This window comes from Paramisgurnus dabryanus, chromosome 14 (genome assembly GCF_030506205.2).
Source record: "Paramisgurnus dabryanus chromosome 14, PD_genome_1.1, whole genome shotgun sequence".
NCBI classification, from domain to species: domain Eukaryota; kingdom Metazoa; phylum Chordata; class Actinopteri; order Cypriniformes; family Cobitidae; genus Paramisgurnus; species Paramisgurnus dabryanus.
The window spans coordinates 32,466,006-32,486,937 of NC_133350.1; the positions used below are offsets into that span (position 1 = coordinate 32,466,006).

The 20,932-nt window shown below is 42.4% G+C and overlaps 12 non-coding genes across 12 annotated transcripts; all 12 read right to left on the reverse strand.

The window, feature by feature from the left end:
• Window positions 1-695: 695 nt before the first annotated feature.
• On the reverse strand, window positions 696-777 carry trnas-gcu (transfer RNA serine (anticodon GCU)). Its single transcript has one exon. It is a non-coding gene; the product is annotated as a tRNA-Ser (tRNA).
• Window positions 778-1,427: 650 nt separating this feature from the next.
• trnav-aac (transfer RNA valine (anticodon AAC)) lies at window positions 1,428-1,500 on the reverse strand. Its single transcript has one exon. It is a non-coding gene; the product is annotated as a tRNA-Val (tRNA).
• An 813-nt stretch (window positions 1,501-2,313) lies between these two features.
• On the reverse strand, window positions 2,314-2,385 carry trnac-gca (transfer RNA cysteine (anticodon GCA)). The gene has a single exon. It is a non-coding gene; the product is annotated as a tRNA-Cys (tRNA).
• Window positions 2,386-2,856: 471 nt separating this feature from the next.
• On the reverse strand, window positions 2,857-2,938 carry trnas-gcu (transfer RNA serine (anticodon GCU)). The gene has a single exon. It is a non-coding gene; the product is annotated as a tRNA-Ser (tRNA).
• An 817-nt stretch (window positions 2,939-3,755) lies between these two features.
• On the reverse strand, window positions 3,756-3,828 carry trnav-aac (transfer RNA valine (anticodon AAC)). Its single transcript has one exon. It is a non-coding gene; the product is annotated as a tRNA-Val (tRNA).
• Window positions 3,829-4,645: 817 nt separating this feature from the next.
• Window positions 4,646-4,717, reverse strand: trnac-gca (transfer RNA cysteine (anticodon GCA)). Its single transcript has one exon. It is a non-coding gene; the product is annotated as a tRNA-Cys (tRNA).
• A 460-nt stretch (window positions 4,718-5,177) lies between these two features.
• Window positions 5,178-5,259, reverse strand: trnas-gcu (transfer RNA serine (anticodon GCU)). The gene has a single exon. It is a non-coding gene; the product is annotated as a tRNA-Ser (tRNA).
• Window positions 5,260-6,075: 816 nt separating this feature from the next.
• On the reverse strand, window positions 6,076-6,148 carry trnav-aac (transfer RNA valine (anticodon AAC)). Its single transcript has one exon. It is a non-coding gene; the product is annotated as a tRNA-Val (tRNA).
• An 813-nt stretch (window positions 6,149-6,961) lies between these two features.
• On the reverse strand, window positions 6,962-7,033 carry trnac-gca (transfer RNA cysteine (anticodon GCA)). The gene has a single exon. It is a non-coding gene; the product is annotated as a tRNA-Cys (tRNA).
• A 472-nt stretch (window positions 7,034-7,505) lies between these two features.
• trnas-gcu (transfer RNA serine (anticodon GCU)) lies at window positions 7,506-7,587 on the reverse strand. The gene has a single exon. It is a non-coding gene; the product is annotated as a tRNA-Ser (tRNA).
• Window positions 7,588-8,404: 817 nt separating this feature from the next.
• Window positions 8,405-8,477, reverse strand: trnav-aac (transfer RNA valine (anticodon AAC)). Its single transcript has one exon. It is a non-coding gene; the product is annotated as a tRNA-Val (tRNA).
• Window positions 8,478-9,297: 820 nt separating this feature from the next.
• Window positions 9,298-9,369, reverse strand: trnac-gca (transfer RNA cysteine (anticodon GCA)). The gene has a single exon. It is a non-coding gene; the product is annotated as a tRNA-Cys (tRNA).
• Window positions 9,370-20,932: the final 11,563 nt, after the last annotated feature.

The following is a 20,932-nucleotide window of genomic DNA, read 5'->3' on the forward strand; positions in this document are numbered from 1 at the left end:
GGGTTGGAGCTAAAATCCGCAGGGCGGAAGCTCACCAGGAGCAGGGTCAAAGACCCCTGCTATAGTGTGAGCACACAATTTGTGAACTTTGGCTTCACATCGCATGGGATTTACTCGTATAGTGTACGTTGGCATTTAGCCACGGCTGTGCTGAAATGGCACAGTGTATGCTCGTCTTTAGCGTTAGAACAGGGGTAGGCAACGCCGGTCCTGAAGTGCCGCAATGCTGCAGATTTTATTTCCAACCCTGAATAAACCTCATCCACCTGTGGTTCGCAGGTGACCTTTAGACCTAGGCCTGTTCATGTGGGCCTGATTGGAGCTGGAGCTAAACTCTGCAGGACTGCTGCACTCCAGGACCTACGTGAAAAGGATCCATGATGAACTTTGAGTCCGAAAGATTAACGCGGCAAACTACCGCAAGAGGTTACGGACATACAGGCTTAAGGGGGCACCCGGATTTGAAACCGCTCAACCCAGTCTTTACCACTTTCTAGACAGTTGGCACATAGTCTGAAACTTTAAAGTCAGAAAACACTCAAGTGTCCATCAGAGACTCTGGATTGTAAGCACTTCAAAACTGGTGCAACGAAAACACGTTGCTTTGTCTAATGGGTAGCAGATCACTCCTAGAGGTGTGAGAAACAACGTAAGCTTCGGCAATGTTGCGTCTTAAAGAAAGTTCAACGTCACAACGACGAGGATGGGATTCGAACCCACGCGTGCAGAGCACAATGGATTAGCAGTCCATCGCCTTAACCACTCGGCCACCTCGTCCTGTGAGGCCATCCTGTGAGACTTTCCCGTAACGCCTGCTGTGGGGCATTTTGCGATTCCTAAATTACCACCAAGTACGTAGTAGCGTGCATCAAATTGTTTCCGTTGTTGGTGTAATTAAACGTTATCTTTTAGAAAGCGTTCATTTTGGCCTGACAGAAGGGAAACGCCTGAAGAGAACTGTGCATGAGCAATCCATCGCCTTAGACATGTTTAGAAATAATTTCAAGGACTGACCTTTAATTGATTGGGGTTCTTTTTCAAAATAGTTTTCATCGGATTTCGACATGAAACAGGCAAAAACCAAAGGAGACATATATATACTTTCAAATAAAAACTTTAGAAAAAAAACATAAAAAGCGCCTATTTATTTTTGTGTTTATTAGAGGCCTGACATCACATACAACCATGTTTAGCACTTTCAACAGTGTTTTATGTAATTTCAAAGGGTTTCCTGTAAAATGATACCAAACTTTTGTATGTAAACCTCTGCATGTGGGTATGGGAAGCTTTTGAAATTGGGTAGGCCAAATCCAGGCGAAAATCCCCAAAATAGCTTCAGGGTGTAAGAAGTTAAAAGTGCTTCATGATACAAGGAGTAACGTGGCTCAAGAAAGGAATTTAACTCGCAGCGTATCAAAAGAACACACTGTTTCTGCCCGGTTTCAAACCGAGGACCTTTCGCGTGTTAGGCGAACGTGATAACCACTACACTACAGAAACCCACATACTCTGACACTTGGTTGTATCAACGCATTTTGTCACATATTTTGCGATCGTTTGAAGGGACCGCACAAACTGTATGAGAAAGGCGGTGCATTTCCCAGAAATGCATGGATGCTTCTTCTGAAACCGGCAAACAGCTACACACTTCTTAGTTTGGATATCTCTCCGATTTGTTTCAGAGATGACGTGTGAGCAGTCAAGTCTCAGCTCTGCGATCTGACCGAATAACGCAGATATTTCCAAACCTGCTGCTGGTCGGCTACTGTCCTGCAGACTTCAGTTTCAACCCACCTCCAACACAACAGTCTGTAATTATCAAGCAACCTTGAACACCTTGATAAGCTGCTTCAGATAAGTTTCATTGGGGTTGGAGCTAAAATCCGCAGGGCGGAAGCTCACCAGGAGCAGGGTCAAAGACCCCTGCTATAGTGTGAGCACACAATTTGTGAACTTTGGCTTCACATCGCATGGGATTTACTCGTATAGTGTACGTTGGCATTTAGCCACGGCTGTGCTGAAATGGCACAGTGTATGCTCGTCTTTAGCGTTAGAACAGGGGTAGGCAACGCCGGTCCTGAAGTGCCGCAATGCTGCAGATTTTATTTCCAACCCTGAATAAACCTCATCCACCTGTGGTTCGCAGGTGACCTTTAGACCTAGGCCTGTTCATGTGGGCCTGATTGGAGCTGGAGCTAAACTCTGCAGGACTGCTGCACTCCAGGACCTACGTGAAAAGGATCCATGATGAACTTTGAGTCCGAAAGATTAACGCGGCAAACTACCGCAAGAGGTTACGGACATACAGGCTTAAGGGGGCACCCGGATTTGAAACGGGGACCTCTTGATCTGCAGTCAAATGCTCTACCACTGAGCTATACCCCCTATGAGAACACACGTGACTGAAGAATTGAAAAACCAACATGTGTTATGCTTCACCACAGTTAAAGCTGTCTGGATAATGTCCAAGTGAACGGTTAGACCTCCCTATCTGCGTTTAAACGCTCTAGCACTGACCTATAAAAATTGTGCTAGAGACAACGTATGTTTTCAACCATTCCGCTAAGGTTTTTCAGTTGTTATGATTCCTGTTCTGTTCCTCTTACAGCAAACATCAACAAAGGTAAATCCGCTCAACCCAGTCTTTACCACTTTCTAGACAGTTGGCACATAGTCTGAAACTTTAAAGTCTGAAAACACTCAAGTGTCCATCAGAGACTCTGGATTGTAAGCACTTCAAAACTGGTGCAACGAAAACACGTTGCTTTGTCTAATGGTAGCAGATCACTCCTAGAGGTGTGAGAAACAACGTAAGCTTCGGCAATGTTGCGTCTTAAAGAAAGTTCAACGTCACAACGACGAGGATGGGATTCGAACCCACGCGTGCAAAGCACAATGGATTAGCAGTCCATCGCCTTAACCACTCGGCCACCTCGTCCTGTGAGGCTGTCTTGTGAGACTTTCCCGTAACGCCTGCTGTGGGGCATTTTGCGATTCCTAAATTACCACCAAGTACGTAGTAGCGTGCATCAAATTGTTTCCGTTGTTGGTGTAATTAAACGTTATCTTTTAGAAAGCGTTCATTTTGGCCTGACAGAAGGGAAACGCCTGAAGAGAACTGTGCATGAGCAATCCATCGCCTTAGACATGTTTAGAAATAATTTCAAGGACTGACCTTTAATTGATTGGGGTTCTTTTTCAAAATAGTTTTCATCGGATTTCGACATGAAACAGGCAAAAACCAAAGGAGACATTCAAGACTTTATTTAAAGGGAACAAGAGGTTTTCATTGGCTTATGTACACAGCCAACTGACTGGGTAATGTTGACTAAACCTCAGTACACTTACCTGCCGTCCATTCAACTAACACTAACCGACGATCAGGTTTACAATAACGTGCATCAAACTGATGTAACTGTTGAGGTTGTTAAATCAACATGACCAAAACCCTGTCATATCTCTAACAAAGTGTTTATTTCAGTCGAACCGAGGACATTTGTGATAACCACATCACCACAGAAACCTGTTCCTTTAGATTCTATGTTTATTTTGATAGATTTGGCCACACACTTTCTCTCTGTGCAACACTTCCCAAAGGGGCAATGCTTTTCGCCCACTTGAGAACTCGCCACCTTTCATGCGTGAAGCGAATGTGACGGGGGGAACTGTGTGTAACTTTAAAAGTGCTTCATGATACAAGAAGTAACGTGGCTCAAGAAAGGAATTTAACTCGCAGCGTATCAAAAGGCATACACTATTTCTGCCCGGTTTCGAACCGAGGACCTTTCGCGTGTTAGGCGAACGTGATAACCACTACACTACAGAAACCCACATGCTCTGACACTTGGTTGTATCAACACATTTTGTCACATATTTTGCGATCGTTTGAAGGGACCGCACAAACTGTATGAGAAAGGCGGTGCATTTCCCAGAAATGCATGGATGCTTCTTCTGAAACCGGCAAACAGCTACACACTTCTTAGTTTGGATATCTTTCCGATTTGTTTCAGAGATGACGTGTGAGCAATCAAGTCTCAGCTCTGCGATCTGACCGAATGACGCAGATATTTCCAAACCTGCTGCTGGTCGGCTACTGTCCTGCAGACTTCAGTTTCAACCCACCTCCAACACAACAGTCTGTAATTATCAAGCAACCTTGAACACCTTGATAAGCTGCTTCAGCTAAGTTTCATTGGGGTTGGAGCTAAAATCTGCAGGGCGGAAGCTCACCAGGAGCAGGGTCAAAGACCCCTGCTATAGTGTGAGCACACAATTTGTGAACTTTGGCTTCACATCGCATGGGATTTACTCGTATAGTGTACGTTGGCATTTAGCCACGACTGTGCTGAAATGGCACAGTGTATGCTCGTCTTTAGCGTTAGAACAGGGGTAGGCAACGCCGGTCCTGAAGTGCCGCAATGCTGCAGATTTTATTTCCAACCCTGAATAAACCTCATCCACCTGTGGTTCTCAGGTGACCTTTAGACCTTGGTTAGCCTGTTCATGTGGGCCTGATTGGAGCTGGAGCTAAACTCTGCAGGACTGCTGCACTCCAGGACCTACGTGAAAAGGATCCATGATGAACTTTGAGTCCGAAAGATTAACGCGGCAAACTACCGCAAGAGGTTACGGACATACAGGCTTAAGGGGGCACCCGGATTTGAACCGGGGACCTCTTGATCTGCAGTCAAATGCTCTACCACTGAGCTATACCCCTATGAGAACACACGTGACTGAAGAATTGAAAAACCAACATGTGTTATGCTTCACCACAGTTAAAGCTGTCTTGATAATGTCCAAGTGAACGGTTAGACCTCCCTATCTGCGTTTAAACGCTCTAGCACTGACCTATAAAAATTGTGCTAGAGACAACGTATGTTTTCAACCAATCCGCTAAGGTTTTTCAGTTGTTATGATTCCTGTTCTGTTCCTCTTACAGCAAACATCAACAAAGGAAAATCCGCTCAACCCAGTCTTTACCACTTTCTAGACATTTGGCACATAGTCTGAAACTTTAAAGTCTGAAAACACTCAAGTGTCCATCAGAGACTCTGGATTGTAAGCACTTCAAAACTGGTGCAACGAAAACACGTTGCTTTGTCTAATGGTAGCAGATCACTCCTAGAGGTGTGAGAAACAACGCAATGTTGCGTCTTAAAGAAAGTTCAACGTCACAACGACGAGGATGGGATTCGAACCCACGCGTGCAGAGCACAATGGATTAGCAGTCCATCGCCTTAACCACTCGGCCACCTCGTCCTGTGAGGCTGTCCTGTGAGACTTTCCCGTAACGCCTGCTGTGGGGCATTTTGCGATTCCTAAATTACCACCAAGTACGTAGTAGCGTGCATCAAATTGTTTCCGTTGTTGGTGTAATTAAACGTTATCTTTTAGAAAACGTTCATTTTGGCCTGACAGAAGGGAAACGCCTGAAGAGAACTGTGCATGAGCAATCCATCGCCTTAGACATGTTTAGAAATAATTTCAAGGACTGACCTTTAATTGATTGGGGTTCTTTTTCAAAATAGTTTTCATCGGATTTCGACATGAAACAGGCAAAAACCAAAGGAGACATTCAAGACTTTATTTAAAGGGAACAAGAGGTTTTCATTGGCTTATGTACACAGCCAACTGGCTGGGTAATGTTGACTAAACCTCAGTACACTTACCTGCCGTCCGTTCAACTAACACTAACCGACGATCAGGTTTACAATAACGTGCATCAAACTGATGTAACTGTTGAGGTTGTTAAATCAACATGACCAAAACCCTGTCATATCTCTAACAAAGTGTTTATTTCAGTCGAACAGAGGACATTTGTGATAACCACATCACCACAGAAACCTGTTCCTTTGGATTCTATGTTTATTTTGATAGATTTGGCCACACACTTTCTCTCTGTGCAACACTTCCCAAAGGGGCAATGCTTTTCGCCCACTTGAGAACTGGCCACCTTTCATGTCTGAAGCGAATGTGACGGGCGGAACTGTGTGTAACTTTAAAAGTGCTTCATGATACAAGGAGTAACGTGGCTCAAGAAAGGAATTTAACTCGCAGCGTATCAAAAGAACACACTGTTTCTGCCCGGTTTCGAACCGAGGACCTTTCGCGTGTTAGGCGAACGTGATAACCACTACACTACAGAAACCCACATACTCTAACACTTGGTTGTATCAACGCATTTTGTCACATATTTTGCGATCGTTTGAAGGGACCGCACAAACTGTATGAGAAAGGCGGTGCATTTCCCAGAAATGCATGGATGCTTCTTCTGAAACCGGCAAACAGCTACACACTTCTTAGTTTGGATATCTCTCCGATTTGTTTCAGAGATGACGTGTGAGCAGTCAAGTCTCAGCTCTGCGATCTGACCGAATAACGCAGATATTTCCAAACCTGCTGCTGGTCGGCTACTGTCCTGCAGACTTCAGTTTCAACCCACCTCCAACACAACAGTCTGTAATTATCAAGCAACCTTGAACACCTTGATAAGCTGCTTCAGATAAGTTTCATTGGGGTTGGAGCTAAAATCTGCAGGGCGGAAGCTCACCAGGAGCAGGGTCAAAGACCCCTGCTATAGTGTGAGCACACAATTTGTGAACTTTGGCTTCACATCGCATGGGATTTACTCGTATAGTGTACGTTGGCATTTAGCCACGGCTGTGCTGAAATGGCACAGTGTATGCTCGTCTTTAGCGTTAGAACAGGGGTAGGCAACGCCGGTCCTGAAGTGCCGCAATGCTGCAGATTTTATTTCCAACCCTGAATAAACCTCATCCACCTGTGGTTCGCAGGTGACCTTTAGACCTAGGCCTGTTCATGTGGGCCTGATTGGAGCTGGAGCTAAACTCTGCAGGACTGCTGCACTCCAGGACCTACGTGAAAAGGATCCATGATGAACTTTGAGTCCGAAAGATTAACGCGGCAAACTACCGCAAGAGGTTACGGACATACAGGCTTAAGGGGGCACCCGGATTTGAAACGGGGACCTCTTGATCTGCAGTCAAATGCTCTACCACTGAGCTATACCCCCTATGAGAACACACGTGACTGAAGAATTGAAAAACCAACATGTGTTATGCTTCACCACAGTTAAAGCTGTCTTGATAATGTCCAAGTGAACGGTTAGACCTCCCTATCTGCGTTTAAACGCTCTAGCACTGACCTATAAAAATTGTGCTAGAGACAACGTATGTTTTCAACCATTCCGCTAAGGTTTTTCAGTTGTTATGATTCCTGTTCTGTTCCTCTTACAGCAAACATCAACAAAGGTAAATCCGCTCAACCCAGTCTTTACCACTTTCTAGACAGTTGGCACATAGTCTGAAACTTTAAAGTCTGAAAACACTCAAGTGTCCATCAGAGACTCTGGATTGTAAGCACTTCAAAACTGGTGCAACGAAAACACGTTGCTTTGTCTAATGGGTAGCAGATCACTCCTAGAGGTGTGAGAAACAACGTAAGCTTCGGCAATGTTGCGTCTTAAAGAAAGTTCAACGTCACAACGACGAGGATGGGATTCGAACCCACGCGTGCAGAGCACAATGGATTAGCAGTCCATCGCCTTAACCACTCGGCCACCTCGTCCTGTGAGGCCATCCTGTGAGACTTTCCCGTAACGCCTGCTGTGGGGCATTTTGCGATTCCTAAATTACCACCAAGTACGTAGTAGCGTGCATCAAATTGTTTCCGTTGTTGGTGTAATTAAACGTTATCTTTTAGAAAGCGTTCATTTTGGCCTGACAGAAGGGAAACGCCTGAAGAGAACTGTGCATGAGCAATCCATCGCCTTAGACATGTTTAGAAATAATTTCAAGGACTGACCTTTAATTGATTGGGGTTCTTTTTCAAAATAGTTTTCATCGGATTTCGACATGAAACAGGCAAAAACCAAAGGAGACATTCAAGACTTTATTTAAAGGGAACAAGAGGTTTTCATTGGCTTATGTACACAGCCAACTGGCTGGGTAATGTTGACTAAACCTCAGTACACTTACCTGCCGTCCATTCAACTAACACTAACCGACGATCAGGTTTACAATAACGTGCATCAAACTGATGTAACTGTTGAGGTTGTTAAATCAACATGACCAAAACCCTGTCATATCTCTAACAAAGTGTTTATTTCAGTCGAACCGAGGACATTTGTGATAACCACATCACCACAGAAACCTGTTCCTTTAGATTCTATGTTTATTTTGATAGATTTGGCCACACACTTTCTCTCTGTGCAACACTTCCCAAAGGGGCAATGCTTTTCGCCCACTTGAGAACTGGCCACCTTTCATGCGTGAAGCGAATGTGACGGGCGGAACTGTGTGTAACTTTCAAAGTGCTTCATGATACAAGAAGTAACGTGGCTCAAGAAAGGAATTTAACTCGCAGCGTATCAAAAGGCATACACTGTTTCTGCCCGGTTTCGAACCGAGGACCTTTCGCGTGTTAGGCAAACGTGATAACCACTACACTACAGAAACCCACATGCTCTGACACTTCTTGGTTGTATCAACACATTTTGTCACATATTTTGCGATCGTTTGAAGGGACCGCACAAACTGTATGAGAAAGGCGGTGCATTTCCCAGAAATGCATGGATGCTTCTTCTGAAACCGGCAAACAGCTACACACTTCTTAGTTTGGATATCTCTCCGATTTGTTTCAGAGATGACGTGTGAGCAGTCAAGTCTCAGCTCTGCGATCTGACCGAATAACGCAGATATTTCCAAACCTGCTGCTGGCCGGCTACTGTCCTGCAGACTTCAGTTTCAACCCACCTCCAACACAACAGTCTGTAATTATCAAGCAACCTTGAACACCTTGATAAGCTGCTTCAGCTAAGTTTCATTGGGGTTGGAGCTAAAATCTGCAGGGCGGAAGCTCACCAGGAGCAGGGTCAAAGACCCCTGCTATAGTGTGAGCACACAATTTGTGAACTTTGGCTTCACATCGCATGGGATTTACTCGTATAGTGTACGTTGGCATTTAGCCACGACTGTGCTGAAATGGCACAGTGTATGCTCGTCTTTAGTGTTAGAACAGGGGTAGGCAACGCCGGTCCTGAAGTGCCGCAATGCTGCAGATTTTATTTCCAACCCTGAATAAACCTCATCCACCTGTGGTTCTCAGGTGACCTTTAGACCTTGGTTAGCCTGTTCATGTGGGCCTGATTGGAGCTGGAGCTAAACTCTGCAGGACTGCTGCACTCCAGGACCTACGTGAAAAGGATCCATGATGAACTTTGAGTCAGAAAGATTAACGCAGCAAACTACCGCAAGAGGTTACGGACATACAGGCTTAAGGGGACACCCGGATTTGAACCGGGGACCTCTTGATCTGCAGTCAAATGCTCTACCACTGAGCTATACCCCCTATGAGAACACACGTGACTGAAGAATTGAAAAACCAACATGTGTTATGCTTCACCACAGTTAAAGCTGTCTTGATAATGTCCAAGTGAACGGTTAGACCTCCCTATCTGCGTTTAAACGCTCTAGCACTGACCTATAAAAATTGTGCTAGAGACAACGTATGTTTTCAACCATTCCGCTAAGGTTTTTCAGTTGTTATGATTCCTGTTCTGTTCCTCTTACAGCAAACATCAACAAAGGAAAATCCGCTCAACCCAGTCTTTACCACTTTCTAGACAGTTGGCACATAGTCTGAAACTTTAAAGTCTGAAAACACTCAAGTGTCCATCAGAGACTCTGGATTGTAAGCACTTCAAAACTGGTGCAACGAAAACACGTTGCTTTGTCTAATGGTAGCAGATCACTCCTAGAGGTGTGAGAAACAACGCAATGTTGCGTCTTAAAGAAAGTTCAACGTCACAACGACGAGGATGGGATTCGAACCCACGCATGCAGAGCACAATGGATTAGCAGTCCATCGCCTTAACCACTCGGCCAAAAAAGGGGCAAAATGGACTGCTTGTGGGGGGGAAGAAAAGAAAAGAGAGAGGAAAGAGGGGGGAAAGAGAGGGGAGAAAAGGAGAAAAAATGAAGAAAAACGTACACTATATCAATTTTCTATCCACTCTTTTATCTTCTCAACATTGTTTACACATAATTCTCCACTTTTTCAAGGTTTATCATCACTTTAATTTTCATGTCTCTTGCGGGATTCGAACCTATGCCTCACTGCAGAACACGACATCCAGGGGGCGGGGTTGGATTCAGATCCAGGGGCGGAGCTGGATCTCTTCCCACTGCATTTTGATTGGTCGGCAGTTTTACCACAAGACACGTCATACACGTGTGGTTGCGTTACCATTTCCCCATTGAGTTGTAACTAAATTAAGTTATTCTTTTGACAGAAAAACAAACTTTACTTATGACTACAAAAAAAGTAATGACTTTAAGATGAAATGTAAGTGTTTTTACTATGTTTTGAAGTAAAACATTTTGGGCACTACGAGTAATCTTACCACATGCAGTATAATACCTATGAATGTATACAGTATAAATTTGCAGAATTATTAACATATATATGGCATATAGTTATTTAGAAATTAATAAATTGAATGTTTATCTTGTAGGGACTTTAAATTTGTTTTAACGCGTCTTTGATTACAGGCATTAGGAAACGGGTTTCCTAAACATGGTTTACGGTTTTTTTAACGTGCTAATAAAATATATCAAATAAATGTGTGTTTTTATGTGTAATAAGTGGGATAATGTACAGCCAAGCGGGTCGAAAATATATCCCTTCAGTGATATCACCCGGTCGGGAACGTATCCCTTACCTCCCCTTACACTAACTGTGATCATTACTTAATAAATTATGATTAATTCTTGACTATATTATTAATCAAACGTACACTTAAACTGATAAGAGCAAACGTTGTTGCGGGCTGCAACAACGCAAATTTACTGGTTCATTTGGCGGAACAAAGTATATAAAGTGGGAGGAGTTGGATCTAGATCGAACCCCGCCCCCTGGATCTCTTGTTCAGCAGCGAGGACCGAGGACCATCTCTCTTCGCTTGTAGTCTCGTAGTGCATTCCGGAAGTACACATGCAATGCATTTTGGGTAATGTAGTACTATTTTAACACAGGAACTATTTTCCATATGAAACACCACAGTAATAACCCTGTGATTATGCAATTATGCACATAAATGCATTTAAAGCTAATTCTTTTGTAAGTAAACATATTTTGTGATGTAAACAAATCATTATTCAAATATTTAACTCAAAATGTCACATGCTACATTTACAGCTAAAACAGTATTAACAGTGTATAGCTTTAAATGTAAATAAATCCCACATCATGTTTCCCCTCCTTTTTTTTGAAAACACAATTATATGAGAGACTACATCTGTGCAACACAAGTGAATAAAACATATTATAAATTGAGCATTGAGTGTTGGGTTTTGTGAATAAATGTAAAATGATTCTGCAAGTAATTCTGGCTATAGTTTTAACAATTACATTCAATGGATGACATTCACTGTCCTGGTATTCAAGAGGAAATTACATAAAAACGTCAAGGCTGTTCTTGGCTCCATAAAATTCCTAAACTTAATGGTAACAGACATACAAACGACATAGAGAGATACAAGTAATAGTGACAGCAACTATACACTCTTTCTCCAGACACCCAGGGTCAGTCCCCTTCAGCTGGGTGTGTCCAGTCCTTTTATTTTTGTCCTGGCCACACACCTTACAGGTGTAGTTGTACTTTTCCTTTGTCAGCCTCTTCTGTGCCGGTTCCCCCACTGACACTAGCTCCTCATCAGAAATTGCTATGAATGGATTAAATATGGCTTAAAAACAGATACAAATAGGATTGGTATGAATAATAATGCTTTGTTATGATAATTATGAGTGCGGGTATATCTAGTAATAATTATGAGAAAAGTAGAAAATGCAGATTAAATGATGTCATAAATTATTTTTTAATTAAATACTGATTGGGCCAACAGTTGCACACTCTTGCCAGGATTTGCACCTGGAGTCTCCCACCCAAAGGATGGACGTGTTGCTATTACACCACAAGAGTTGTGTTTTTTTTTTTTTTTTTTTTTTTTTTGGAAATAGTTGCATCAGCAACTAATATTTTTTTCCATAATTTTTTTTTCCATTTGCAACAGCAAATGGTTTGAACAGTGATTGTGAAATATTAAAATAAATAAAAAATATGATTAATAAAAGTATAAATAAAAAAGAATGAATTTCTTATATTTACAAAGAGCTTCTCCACTCCTCAAGGGTCTGTCCAGATGCAGGGCAGTACCATTTGCCTCGTACCTGTGAGTGTCCAGTTTGCTTTGATTTAGGCTGACCACACAGCTTACACTCATAGTGATAGCTCTCTTTTGCCTTTCTGACCTTTGGGGGCTCACCTTTCCTCACTCTCTCCTGGTTTTCAAGTTCTGCCCTGCGTAACCGCCATTCACGCTGGCGATTAAAGGGATCTAGTGCTTGGTGAGGGAGCATAGGTTGGTCAGGACAGAAAGAGGTGGATGACCAGCCCTGGGTGGATGCTGAGGGTGGTGGTTGGGTGGCAGGCCAGCCCTGGGAGGACGCTGAGGGTGGTGGTTGGGTGGCAGGCCAGCCCTGGGAGGACGCTGAGGGTGGTGGTTGGGTGGCAGGCCAGCCCTGGGAGGACGCTGAGGATGGTGGTTGGGTGGCAGGCCAGCCCTGGGAGGATGCTGAGGGTGGTGGTTGGGTGGCAGGCCAGCCCTGGGAGGATGCTGAGGGTGGTGGTTGGGTGGCAGGCCAGCCCTGGGAGGATGCTGAGGGTGTTGGTTCGGTGGCAGGCCAGCCCTGGGAGAGTGCTGAGGGTGGTGGTTCGTTGGCAGGCCAGCCCTGGGTGGATGTTGAGGGTGGTGGGTGGGTTGCAGACCAGTCCTGGTTGGAGGACCAGCCCTGTGTCAATGCTGAGGGTGGTGGGTGGGTTGCAGACAAGCCCTGGTTGGAGGACCAGCCCTGGGTGGATGCTGAGGGTGGTGGGTAGGTTGCAGACCAGCCCTGGGAGGATGCTGATTGTGGTGGTTGGGTGGCAGGCCAGCCCTGGGAGGATGCTGAGGGTGGTGGGTTGGTGGTAGACCAGCCCTGGATGGATGCTGAGGCTTGTGGGTGGGGGGCAGACCAGCCCTGGGTGGATGCTGAGGGTGGTGGTTGGGTGGCAGACCAGCCCTGGGAGGATGCTGAGGGTTGTGGGTGGGTGGAGGACCAAACATGAGAGTGTGCCAGGGGCGCCTGGTAGGAAGACCAGCTCTGGTACTGTGTTGGGGATGGCTGGTTGGCAGAGGACCAGCCCTCCGTACTGATGTTTTGAGAAGAAGCAGCATCGTGTTGGGCAATACTTGCTTCTTCCCCACCACTGTGTGGAATAGCAGGTGTTCTGGAACTGTTTCGCCTGCGGATTTTTGCCTCACCCTCACGGTTTTCAGGCTCCTGGAACTCCAAAGGAGTGTGTCCATGCTGAACTGGCTGTGATGGTAGGTCACGAACCTCCAGGAGGGATTCTTTAGCCACGGCAATCTGCTGTGGAAGCCGCACGCCCTGAAGTAAAGAACCCTGTTCTGATTTCTTAGAGCAATCTTGCAGCCTGCAGAGACAGAAAACAAAACACACAAGAGTAAATTTTTCAGTGTGTTAATATTTAAAATTTTTGTTCAAATACGCAATTTAATCAATTTATGAAGATATTAAAGATTAACTCACCAGTCGGACACTGTGGTGTTGTTAATATTAACCAGTACGAGGTCAGTCCTGTTCATGATCTCTTGGCAGTACTCAACTAGCTGCTTGATGTGTGAGTAGGTCATTACAATGGACTGGGGTATGGCAAATCTCCTCCCTTTATTGTCCTTTGGCCTATTTCTGGGTTGCTTGTACTCTTTGTACAACTTGAGAGCAACACATTCAGAAATTCGGTTCTTGTCTGGTCTGTGAGCAGCCTGACCATGGACCATGAACAATCTGCAAATAGATGACCAGATCACATAGTGCTTATTATATATGCATGTTAACATATTGACATAACTATGAAGAGTTTGGTTTCAAAACGCGATAAACGCCATTTTAAAAATAAAATAAAAGTTACTGCCAAAAACAGTATTGTATCAGGTCAGTATTAAAAAGTAAATTCTTAATTTTACACACAATCCAATAACTGTCGTGTTATTCTGTCATCTTTTCTCCCTTTTTCCCAAAATGCGATAAACACCAGTCCCCCTTTTCTGCAGAATGCAATAAATCCGCTCAACAAATCACAGCGCACCATTCCACGCAGTGTAAAGAAACAATGGCGGTGCGTTGAATACACACATAATCCTAGTTTTCCTCATCTACTTTGTACTTCGTGATCAACAAACAAACAAAAACAAAATAATACTTTTGATGGCACTGATAAACCTGTGGTGGTTTTCTGAGACGGGGAAGAAACATAAGCCACTCGAATGGTCTGACTAGTTGCTAAACTGCTCTCTTGAACAAATGTCTCGTCGAAAATAACAAATGTTTTGGTTTCCTAGGTAATCTATGTGTTGCTTGTTATATAAATAAACTACATTTAAAGAACTTTGTTGTAATTTATTCTTAGCGGAGTTTACCGGAAGTTACGTGCAGACTAGGGCTGTTGAAACGAATTTCAGTAATCGAATATAATTCGAATATTAAAAAAAATAATACTAATCGAATGTTAAAACTACTATTCGAATGGGATTTAAAAAATTTTTTATAAAAAAATATTTTTTATGTGTTCACTATCTAACGCATTTATGCTGTTAAATACAGCTAGCTACCTCGACCCGCATTTCCATCGGCTAATTCATTTGAAACAAGACCAGCAGCAGGAGGTACGTGAGAAAGAGAAAGCGGAGCTGATAGCGGTTGCGGAGGAAGGTTATGAGGAAGACGAGAACGAAGCAGCCAAGGTGAAGAGGACAGTGTCAGGAGAAAACCGCTCTCAGTGCTATGGACGACCGTTTTGGGAATGTCTTTAATGCTAATTTGTTTGGATAAGTTTGTCTTTTCGACCAGTAACAAAATACTTGTTCAAGATCACACTTCCTCTAAGGTGTGTTTAAATGAAAAAAGAATAGTGAAATTGGAGGCCAGGGGATGTGTGTGCTGTGTGTAAGTATTGTATAACTAATGATGCGATCTACGCAGCCCTCATACGTGAACAAAGAGAACTGCGTTGATAATGAAATTTTTCATTAAAGTTGACAACTTTGTTAATTTTGTGTCTAAGCTTAGTCATTAATTAGCAAGAAAGATATCACCTGTTATCAAATAATTACATGTTTATTAGTAATACTGCAATGTCTTCTAGTGGACATAATTTAAAACAAGTCAACTATACGAGCTCATAGTGGCATTGGCAATGCATAAGCCCATTTTTACAACGTGTGTAGATAGGTATAGTAAATATTAATTAGTCAAATTTGAGCATTAAATAATCGATTATAAATCGAATTTAAAAAAAAAAATTATGAATGAAATTCGAATGGGATAATAGAGGAAGATTGACAGCCCTAGTGTGGACCACGACACCCGCTTGTTTATGTTGTTACTGCTGAAACCGTCTATAATAAATCTTTGAAAATCAAATTATGGATTTGAATTTTTTATATTATAAACTAAATATGCTATGTGAAAGTTTGTAACAGAAAATAGTGGTTTTTATCTTTTCACTTTCTTGGTATACAAAACATGTTTTAGTCAAATTAGTCAAAATGGATGTATTGCGTTTTGGAACCAAACTCTTTAAATATTGATATGAATACTAAGGAATACAGTTATATGAGATGTAGATACCTCTCAGCTGCTTGCTGGCCTGGAGCAGAGCCACTGCGTTTTCTTGAAGTCCTCCAAGGTCCTGACAAATTTTTTTTTTTGCTCTTGAGGGAGTAACTGGTGGGGGTCTTGTCAAAGGCACTTAGATGAGAGTATAACCTCAAAATCTCTGCCACTTCAGCATTGGAGAGTGCTGTTATGGTTCGGTTAAGGCCAACCAGGTAACCTGCCAAGGCATCAACTGCCTCCCATCCAGGAATCCCTCTGGCATCACACCTGGTGTCCTGTTACAAAATTAAACCAATAAACATCTGGTACAAGGGCAAATATAAAAAAGCCCACATTTCTAATGGTGAAACATTATCCACTTTACCGGAGCTGGAGTGACGAACCCACTTTCCTCAAATGGGGCGAGGACAGTCCTGGTAGAGGCATCACTCTCAATTGGGGAGTGGACGGGACTTGCAGAGGCATCTCTCTCCTCAAATGGGGAGCAGACGGGCCCAGCAGAGGCATCACCCTCCTCCAATGGAGAGTAGACGGGCCCAGCAGAGGCATCGCCCTCATCCAATGGGGAGTAGACCTGCCCAGCAGAGGCATCCCCCTTCTCCAATGAGGAGTAGACAGGCCCAGCAGATGCACCACCCTCCTCCAGTGGGTAGTGGACGGGCCCAGCAGATGCATCACCCTCCTCCAGTGGGGATCTGGGATCTGGCCTGGGCCTTTGGCCACCGCTTCCAAATTGCTGAGGTGATTAATAAAAGTATACACAGAATTATTAATAAAGAATAAATAATCTTTTAAATGCTTCTTGTGTCTGTTCTACATTAAAAATGAAAAACTGGCTATTAGTTTACAGGTCGATAGTAGAAACACTGATCAGCCATGCTGTGATTGCCCGATTGTTACTATGGCCAAGAACATGCCCTTTTATTGCCCCTTGCAGTGCGCAAGGTATTAATGAAAGGTTTTTGTGAACTTTTTATGAGGCTGAATTTGTAAACCCAGTCAAAGCTATTTTTGTACATAAAATCACCCTACATAATGTAAAATATTTTAAGTAAATATAATCTTGATATCTTTACTATTCATGTTAAAGACAGAAATTAATGATTGTAATCAAACTTTGATGCTCCTAATGTACTTTAAGTCTCTTTTAAAAACAGTTAAATGCTGTTTTGTCTGTTTGTAACATCAACCTAAGTATCTTCATGAAATGTGCTAGCAGGAGTGATGTCTCTAAACTGATTGATTGTACAAATCATCTCTGGAGGCAGTTGCTCTTTCTTAAACCCACAGCCAATGCAACAATTTAATTTCTGGTAAATAAACTTTGAATTGTAGTTTATTAAAATATGGTGTTTTCCCTCTTTTGTGCAGTTGTTAATAATACACCAACACTTTTAGCAGTTCCCAATAATGTGTTAAATGAAGTATGATGTGCAGTAAATGAATGTAAATGTTATTCTACATCAAAATATTATAAAATGCAACTGTATTTGATAACAATAGGGCTGCAGCTATCGTTTCTTTTTGTAATCGATTAATCTAGCACTGAATCGATCGATTAATCGAGTAATCGGATTTGTGTGTGTTTTTAAACAACCAAAACAAATAATGCATAACGAAAATGACTTGGCTTGTTCAATGTTCAAGCATTTGGCTTTTATTTCTGAAAAAACAGAGGTATTTGGCTCCAAAAAATAAGCCTATTTATTTCAATTTTTACCCATTTAGTGTTTATAAGTGCCAGTGCCAACAATTAAACACTTTAATTTATTAATATGCACAACAGGTTTCATGCTGTAATCTAGCCCTGACATCAAAGTAAATATCTGGTTTATGTACATTTCTACACCTGCAGCATTTACCATTAGGCTACTAACATATAATATATCATTTCTGGGGTGAGCCTATTTGCTATGGTAACAACCTGTGTGTGTGCGCGCACGTGCACCTGTGTTTGTGTGTGAGGAAGAGTGACACCCCAGTCAGACGTTCAGTTGCTTCATTGCATTTTGGTACGGCAGAAATACATACATTCATTTTCAATAGAACGCTGCATTTGGTTTGCATCACTTGCATTGCGGTGCATTTTAGGTTAAGAATCCGTTCGAAAAATCACAACATCACGTCCCGCTGTATACAGTGAATGCATGCTGAAATTATTGTTGCGTGGCTACATAAGTTTAAGCATATGTGATGCATTGCGCGATCGGTCTGACTCGCGTGAGAGAGAATAACTTCCTTATGCTAAACTCCAATAAAACAGAGATTATTATTATTGAACGAAATATGTCAGATTACAAGTTGCCCATATATGATTGCACTGTGGTGCCGTTTTTTGGTACACACACCTGTAAAGTGCATGCGTGTGTGTGAAGGGGTTCTTTTTTAAGCTATACTCTCCTGCAATTGAATTTGCACGCGCTGCATTTTCTTTCTCACATTTTTTAAATAATCTTATTATTAATAAACCATATCTTTTCTAAAACCATATCCATATTAAGTTTGCACAGAGATTGTAGCAAAAAATAAGTGCTAATGTCAAGCCCATTGCACTGAACGAGCAAAGCAATGTAAAGTCTGTCACCGGGACAGCAACTAGACTTTTAAATCTGAAATAATGAGTGGATTAAGCTTTTTAAATTGGCAAGAGAGAAATAGAAAGATTGTTAATGGCAAAGAAAGTTTGGGGTGGTTAGATTAATGAAATATAATGTGAAATTAATATTAATTTTCAATAAATCAAAGTATTGTGTTGTGTCACACATTATTAGTTCTACGTCACATGTATAGTAGACCATTATTTTTCAGTGGGTAATAATTGCCCTTTTCACCAGCTACCACCACAAGTAAATTTCAGATCTGTGGGAAACACTGCAACGTTTAAGAAAACAAGAAGGCATGTGGTTTAAAAGATGGCAAGTAAAATAAAAAGCATATCTGTATGCAATACATTTCATTATTGTTCATTATTATCCAGAGCGCCTTAATATAATTTGAAAAAAATATGTGCGACCAAATCATATTTTGCGCCAGTAACTGAAAAAGTTGGTAGCGCAAGTGCCACCAGTGGAAAAGGTTAGTGTAGTTTCCTGACTGTCAAGTTATTCTGCAAGAGATCATCCGTGACTGTGAGGTATGTCAAAGATACAGCAAGACCAAGCACAAGCCTGCTGTTGGTTTGCCTTTAGCCTCAGAGTATAATGAGACAGTGGCAATGGATCTATATGAGCTGGAACCTGGCGTATGGTACCTCCATATCATCGACCACTTTACACGCTTCAGCGCTGGAAACATTGTGAGAACAAAAAAGCCTCGGAGATCGTCAACTCTTTCATTCACTCGTGGATAAGTGTTCATGGTGCCCCGAAAAGAATATACACCGACAACGTGGTGAGTTTAACAATTAGGAGTTAAGAGAGATGGCAGAAAAATTTAACACTGAGATAAAGACTACAGCGGGATACAGTCCTTGGAGCAACGTGCTGTTGGAGAGACACAACATGACACTGACTGAGATCCTCCTGAAGGTGAAAAAAGGAAACGGGTGTGGTTGGCAGACTTCTCTAGGCTGGGCTCTTATGGCAAAAATGGCATGGTTATAGTCCATATCAGCTTGTGTTTGGTTGCAGTCCTAATCTTCTCTCCGCTTTGGTGGATAAACTACCTGCTCTAGAAGGCACTTCTATTGGTACTAGAGTAGGACAGCACTTAGCAGCATTGCAAGCTTCCAGAAGAGCATTCACATAGGTGGAATTTTCAGAAAGGATAAGAAGAGCTTTACAAAAGAAGATCAGGCTGAAAAGTACGAGACAGGAGACAGGGTGTACTACAAACGTGCGACAGTACAGAGTGGAAAGGCCCTGCTGTAGTTATCGGTCAGGATGGCTCTGTAGCATTTTTCAGACATGGGGGATTCTTGTCAGAGAACATCAGTCCAGGGTGAATAAAGTTAATGAGGATGAGGATAAACTTGTACTACTCGATAATCCTGAAAATAGTAAAGAAAATGAAAGCGTAATACACACGGATGTGTCAGACAATTCAGATGATGAAATGAGTGTTAAGGGAGATGTTCAATTCCCTGACAACACATAAACAGATGATAGAGAAGACGTAGGACAAACTAATGAGACAGATAGTACTAATACATTGGGTTCTACTGGTGTCAAACTGAGAACAGGTCAGACAGTGACATTTACAAACAGAGATGATGGTACTAAGCACACTGACAGAGTTTTAGGCCGAACAGGAAAAGCAAAAGGGCAATATAAAAACTGGTACAATGTGTAGTATCTTAAAACAAATGGCAGTGGGGGGTCTAAAGGAAGCTTTAGACATGTCATATGTTGATGATCTTTTCAATGAATGTGAAAACACAGATGCTGATGTACTGATTACCAAAGACATCTCTTTTGATGCTGCTAAACAGGAAGAGACTGAAAACTGGCAAAATAATAATGTTTACGAAGAGGTTACAGACAAGTAGGGGTGTCAACAATAATCGATGCGGCAATGCATCGCAATGCGCGCATGCACAATTCAGCATCGATGCAGCAAAGTGCCATAATCGATTATGCCACTGTTTATTTTCTGGCCTCGACAATAAAATTGTGAAGTTTCAATTACCTTCGGGGGCATAACAACAACAATCAAGATGGCTGAGGTGGAGAGAGATGATCGTGATAGACGGGTAAATAAAAACGCACCCTTTTCCATGGAAAGTGGACATACGAGCACATTTCGGATTCTATGAAGTTAATGGGAAACTAGACAAGACTTACACTGTGTGTAAAATTCTCATCTCAGGTATATAATTGTCATTGTCTTAAAGCTGCTTAGCTTCCGTTTTTGTTGAGAATATTTGCACTTGACTTTACTACTTGACTGGTTAAAAATTTGCCTTGTTGTGTACAGTAGAATTAAATTCTGATGCATCGCAATGCATCGTAGAATCGAATTGAATCGTTACCTAGTGAATCGTAATTGAATCGAATTGTGAGGACAATGCCAATGCACACCCCTAAGGGTCAAAGATGTATTTCTACTAGATGGGTCTGTACGTTGAAGGAAACTTCTAATGGTTTTGATACAAAAGCTCGCCTTGTGGTGAGAGGTTTTGAAGAGGTCAATATCCATGAATTACAAAAAGATTCTCCCACATGTGCATCAGAGT